This window comes from Colobus angolensis, unplaced genomic scaffold (genome assembly GCF_000951035.1).
Source record: "Colobus angolensis palliatus isolate OR3802 unplaced genomic scaffold, Cang.pa_1.0 Scaffold98, whole genome shotgun sequence".
In the NCBI taxonomy this organism is placed as follows: Eukaryota; Metazoa; Chordata; class Mammalia; order Primates; family Cercopithecidae; genus Colobus; species Colobus angolensis.
Window position 1 is genome coordinate 5,884,230 of NW_012123820.1, and position 6,068 is coordinate 5,890,297.

Here is a 6,068-nt window from a genome sequence, read left to right on the forward strand (position 1 = left end):
CTTTTACATAGGCCCTTTCTTTAAGGTTCCTGTGTACTCATCTTTAAACAGAGTTTAACATTTCAGTTGGGCCTAATATTTGCCAAAAAAAATAGCATAGATAGAATCTTCCTTACCTAATCCCTCTTTTCCTGGACAATGTTTGAATGCTATCTTTAACTTATTCTAAGGGGCTGGAAGCTACTTTAAGGATGTGGAAGGAAGGCAGGGGCCGTAGAAAATTGCAGTGAGGGAATTTTGTGGGTGTGTGCTTTTCCTCTACATTGCTTGAAACTCCTGCTTTGAGAGCCAGTTCCACACAGACACAATTACTACTGTCTGCTGTTTGTGAGGAGGAAATATCAGTTGAATTTTAGTTTCTTCCCTTGTTTTAGATTAAGCCCCCTAATTTGATGAGAAATCTGGTTAAGTGAAGTTCCTTGAAAGCAGCACACAACTTTTCTCTAAAGTTGTGAAATTGGTGATTAGAATTTTTTATATTTTATACTTATAAATACTATATAATATTTTATATGTTTTATATTTATGTCTTATACATTTAACATACAATATAAAATATTTTAACATTTTAGATTTAATATTTTGTATATATGTTAATATACATATGCCACCCTGCAAAACCAGACTCCACACACCATAATCAAATAAACCTTTTATTTACAGGCAAAGGATATAGTACATGAAGAAAAAGAGAATACAGATGACATCAGGGGTCCAAGAGACATTCCATACTTAAGCTTCACAGTGTCCTTATTTGCACACATATACCACACTGCCTTCATTTTCTCCAGCTGATAGATTTGTGTAAGAAATCTTGACTTTGAGAGCTCAAAGTCATTCCCAACAGGGTCTTTATGTCTCTCTGGTCATGTTACCAGCCAGGCTTACTTAATGTGTTAGGCTAGTTGGAAACCATCATTAAAGAAACTGACCCTGGTGATCACCAGAGTAGTTTCGGACTGTAAACAACACATAAATCCCACTACCCTTATCTTGGCCAAGAGACAAAACTAGACATTCTGATGACCCCAGAGATTATGACAGTGTTTTCTGGTCTAATTAAACCATAGTCTTCATATAGCTTTACCACACCTCCTTCCTCCAATTAGGAAGCTGAGTGAGTCAGAAGGAAAAAATAAAGGCAGAGCATAACGATGTCACCCATCTTTGGCCTCCCAGCCAGAGCTGATCCTTGCATGGGCAGTAGACTATAAGTGTGTTAATTATTTTTTCCTACTGTAGAGTTTCTTCATGTTGGAATGGTGAATAGGCACACGTTTCTCAAAGCTCAAAGTGCAAGTCTAAGGATATTCTCTAGTTTCAATCTTGGTGAAATTTTCTTCTATGAATTCATTACTTTTTATGTAGTTTATTTTGGGGAGGGCGTGGTGTTTTTTTAATGAATTAATACAAGTGTCAGCATCTTTCATGGACATCCAGACAACTTCTGTCACCCGGGCTGGAGTGCGGTGGCCGGATCTCAGCTCACTGCAAGCTCCGCCTCCCGGGTTTACGCCATTCTCCTGCCTCAGCCTCCCGAGTAGCTGGGACTACAGGCGCCCGCCACCTCGCCCGGCTAGTTTTTTGTATTTTTAGTAGAGACAGGGTTTCACCGTGTTAGCCAGGATGGTCTCGATCTCCTGACCTCGTGATCCGCCCGTCTCGGCCTCCCAAAGTGCTGGGATTACAGGCTTGAGCCACCGCGCCCGGCCCAGACAACTTCTTAAAAATGGGAGAAGTAAAAAATCTTCAGGAGAAACTGTGCCTGAACTGTGAGTATCCAGAAGCCATTGACCATGTTAATGGTGGAGCCAATATGAAGTACTTGCTAAATCATGTGGTGCTTGAAAGGAAGAGCAATGTTATAATTCCATCGTCCGAAAGACTACATAACCATCATCACTCATCATCTCTCCCTGGTCCCTTCCACCTTCCATACCCCCATAAAAACCCATAATTGATGATACATATTAGCTTATAATTAACGGTGTACCCAACTGTTCTCTACTAGTCTGAGCCTCTGTACAGAGAAATGTCAGTTTTGTATTCCTGGTTCCTGGAAAAGTCCATATAAAATAGTATAAATACAATAAATGTTTGAATTATCATATAACTTGAGTCTAAACTTTAAGTTAGTATCCTGTATTAAGAACTGGGTTGATCAAATGATTCTTTGCACATATCAAGGCTTTCAACTATTCCCAACCAGTTCTTCCCAAATTTGGGCATATTCCTGCCTCTGCCTACCCTGTTCTAATTTGGCACTCTAAAGATAGTTCATGATAAGAAGCAAGCCAAAGATAGAAAAGAGAGCTAAGGCTACAGGAGGAATTTACTCTTTAACATTTAGGGGAAGGAAAATGAGGCTTGTCTACAGCAGGGACTGGCTGTCTTCCAGAAATGGTTTTCCAAGGTGTTCCCTACCTCTCTTTTTTTCTTGGATATCCTTTTGCATTATAGATAGCCTTGGGAAGGGTGTCACCTTTACCCTATCAGTTACACCTAATCAATTGTAGTCATCTGAGAGCCAGAATTATTATTGATAGAGGGGCCTGGGAAAGGAGAAAAGGACCAAGAGAGAGGAAGGCATGCTTATTGCAGAGGAGAAAAGCCAAAGAACGTTTGCCCATGGGCAGTCTTAGCTATTTAAAATCACCCACTTCTTCACCAGGCTCCCTTGGCACATGTATCAACCCATGGACTGGGAGGTGTAGGATCATTCTTTTGCTTTCTGGAAGGAAAGCACTGACATTTAAGCTCTGTGCGGTCTGCTCAGGGGCTGCCCAGTTTGTCCAAGCTTTAGGATATTAGAGAGATTACGCATTTGTGGTCTCAAGTTAGGAAACAGTGTTGAAGAACAAATATGTGCCTTATTAGAGGGACTCTAGATATTTAGGATGTTCAGAATCCTTGCCAACCTGGTGTCCTTGGAAGTTCCAGTCTGGCTGTAAGGAGATGATGAGGGGTTCTGTGTGTTGGAGGTGATGACCTTATTGAGTCTCAACCACAGCAATGCATTATGCAGGAAAGAATTCAATGGAGTTATTTAATACCTTTCCCCGATCCCACAAAAATCTGGAACTGGGTTCTGAACTGGGAAGTCTGGGTTCCCTGAAAATTGGCCATCAATTCAACCACAGGAAGCCTCTAAATTTAGCACTCCTCTCACAAAGGGCAAAGAAAAATTTACAAATGTCACAAACTTAGAACTTAGGTATCTAGTCCTCTCTGTCATTTTGTAATGAGAAACTGAGGCCCATAGGTAAAACATCTCACCTCCAGTCACACAGGTAAGTACATGGCAGGGCAAGGACAGGCACCCAGTTTTCCCAAGTCCAGTGGCCTTTTCATGATACCCATTGATTTCTGTTACAGCTGGTTCTTTGCCCCTCATCACCAAATCTTAACTCTGGACTTTAATAATGTGCAAATTTAAGAGGAAGTCTGGCATCAGGAGCTTTGCACAACTCGGAAAGAACTGAGGAAAAGTAGTTAGCGTGTTAACTGTGCCTCACCTTGACCTGAAGTGAAGAGCACTCACCAAGCCACAGCCTGCCATCTGCACACCCCACACCATGAAGTGAAGGACAGCCAAGGAATAGAAAGGAAAGAAAAGCAATCTGGCAGGGAGAGCAGGGAGCGTGGTGGCAGAGAAACGACAGAGGTTCTTTCCAAGGGCCTTCTATTTCTCTAGAATCTCCACACGTTCAGTACTGAGATACATTAAGAAGGGCCAACTGAGGCCATCATTCACCCTACTCTTGGGCTGCTTTCATCCTCCAGGCTTCTAGAAGTTGAGAAAGTATGAGCTTCTTTATTAACTATATTACAGAAAATGAGACCAGCTGGGTTGTGCCCACTCCCCTGTGTCTGGACCTCCTGCCTATGTAGCAGAAAAGGATCTTTCTGCTGAGTTAATATTCACCTCAGAGCCCTGGGAGATGTCTGATGGAAAGTAGTTTTTGAAGAGTCTTGTGACAACCAGCAACTTCAGCAAAGCTGTGTCCTTAAGAGTCTTCCAGATTTCCCCAACTCTACAGAGTGCTTTTCTTTCTAAATACCATAATCCCATAATCTTTCTCGAAAATTATAAAACTGTATTTTATTTTTCTCATTTATTTGGGAGTTTGGCAAGAAATGTTTGGGAAGAAATGCTTTTATGGAGAAAGTACTCAGATTTGAAACTACCTAGTCTGTACTACCAGAAGACAGAGATTCAGGTTAGCTAGTTTGCTAATCCTCACAGTTTCAGAGATATACCCTTGTATTTTTCCAGATTATAGGCTTTGAGGACATTTACCAATAGCATCCTCCTCTGAATGTATTTTGGTCCTTTTGCTAAGCTATGGCTTATTTTATAGTCCTCCAAATGATGATCTATGACTGCTCTGCCTGCTCGTTAGAGGAAGAAAAGCTCAGATGCATTGCTAACTATTACTTCAGTGCCAGTGAAACTGGAGAAATGCTTGAAAAAGTAATCTCAGGTTGTAAAAAAGTACTATCTTTTTTTGGCTGCAGGAGCTGGAACCCTATTATTCTGAGAGTAAAATTTTCTGTTATTCCTATCTAATTCATTTTCTTGGGAGATGAAGCTCCCTCTTTTTTTTTCGTGGGAGGACAGGGTCTCACTTTGTCACCCAGGATGATGGAGTGCTGTGGTGCAATCATGGCACACTGAAGCCTCGACCTCCTAGGCTCAAGTGATTCTCTCACTTCAGCCTCCTGAATAGCTGGGACCACAGACACACCCCACCGTGCCCAGCTAATTTTTTGTATTTTTTGTAGAAACAGGGTTTCGCCATGTTGCCCAGGCTGGTCTCAAAGTCCTGGGCTCAAGCGATCTGCTCACCTTGGCCTCCCAAAGTGCTGGGATTAGCAGGTGTGAGCCCCTCACTGCTCCTGGCTCCCTCATTATTATATTCCCTGAAATTGAGATGATTTGGGCTCTTAGAAATTGTCATCACACAATTTCAGAAACAAAGATAAAGAAATCCATTTTTATTGGCAACTTTGGGCTGTGCTTCATCCTGGCAAAAATTTAAAAGCAGTACACTTCGACGTGGCTCACTTTCCTGCACACCTCAAGCAGCTTGTACAGACTGTCCAAGAAAAAAATGAGGAGGAAAGTGTTCCACCAAGGAAGAGGGGTGAGATGGGAGCATAATTCACATACTAAGAACTGAGTTCTAAAGTCACCTGAGCTTTCTGGAGCTCAGTTGCCTGTAAAACAAGGAAGAATGAATGGTCTTTATGGAAAATGAATGGCAGAATAAGTGAGTTGTCAAGTTCATTGAACTATAAATTCCATTTTTACTGTCATTTATTTATAACAAAGTTCAGATATAAAGACAAATCTGAACATACAGTAGGCACAGATAAGCCTATAGCAAATATTCACATGTGGTTTGAATGCATTTATTAATCTCTATACTTATTAGAATTAATACCAAAATGATTTGGAGAATTAATGATTAATAATAGTGGAAAATAGCCTTCCCATTATTGTTAGAGGATGGTGCCATCATGATGCTAAATGCCTATCTGAGGGGAAGCTCATAAATATTACTTGACAATATTACTTGATAAATACTTGTTGAAAAAAGAAATGTAGTAAAGAAGCAAGGATAGCTGGGCATGGTGGAGCATGGCTGTGGTCCCAGCTAACTTGGGAGGCTGAGGTGAGAGGATTGTTTGAGGGAAACAGAGTTTGCTGTGAGCCAAGATTACACTACTGCACTGCAGCCTGGGTGACAAAGTGAGACCTTCTCCAAAAAAAAAAAAGAAAGAAAGAAAGAAAAGAAAAGAAGCAGCAGCAGCAAGGAAAGGAGGGAGGAAGGGAGAAAGATTACTTTGATATGCCATATGATTGAAACAAATGCTCTTTTTTCAAAGACAAGGATTATACTCCTTTGCATTCCAGCTACTTTGGTCCATTGTAACTTGGTAACCTTTGCCTTGAAAACAAAAAGAATCCCTGGATATAATCTCCTTCCTTGTAATTTTTTTTGTAAGATGCCAGTATGGTAATAGGTCCCTTAGCAAGTAAGTACAGTCACATCTTATTTTAT

The 6,068-nt window shown here is 40.9% G+C and overlaps 1 long non-coding RNA gene across 1 annotated transcript; it reads right to left on the reverse strand.

Annotated features, from left to right (window-relative positions):
- Positions 1–637: 637 nt before the first annotated feature.
- LOC105505087 lies at positions 638–6,068 on the reverse strand. Its single transcript, XR_001000696.1, has 2 exons — positions 1,721–6,068; positions 638–1,447 (listed from the first exon to the last, which is right to left on the reverse strand). It is a non-coding gene; the product is annotated as an uncharacterized LOC105505087 (long non-coding RNA).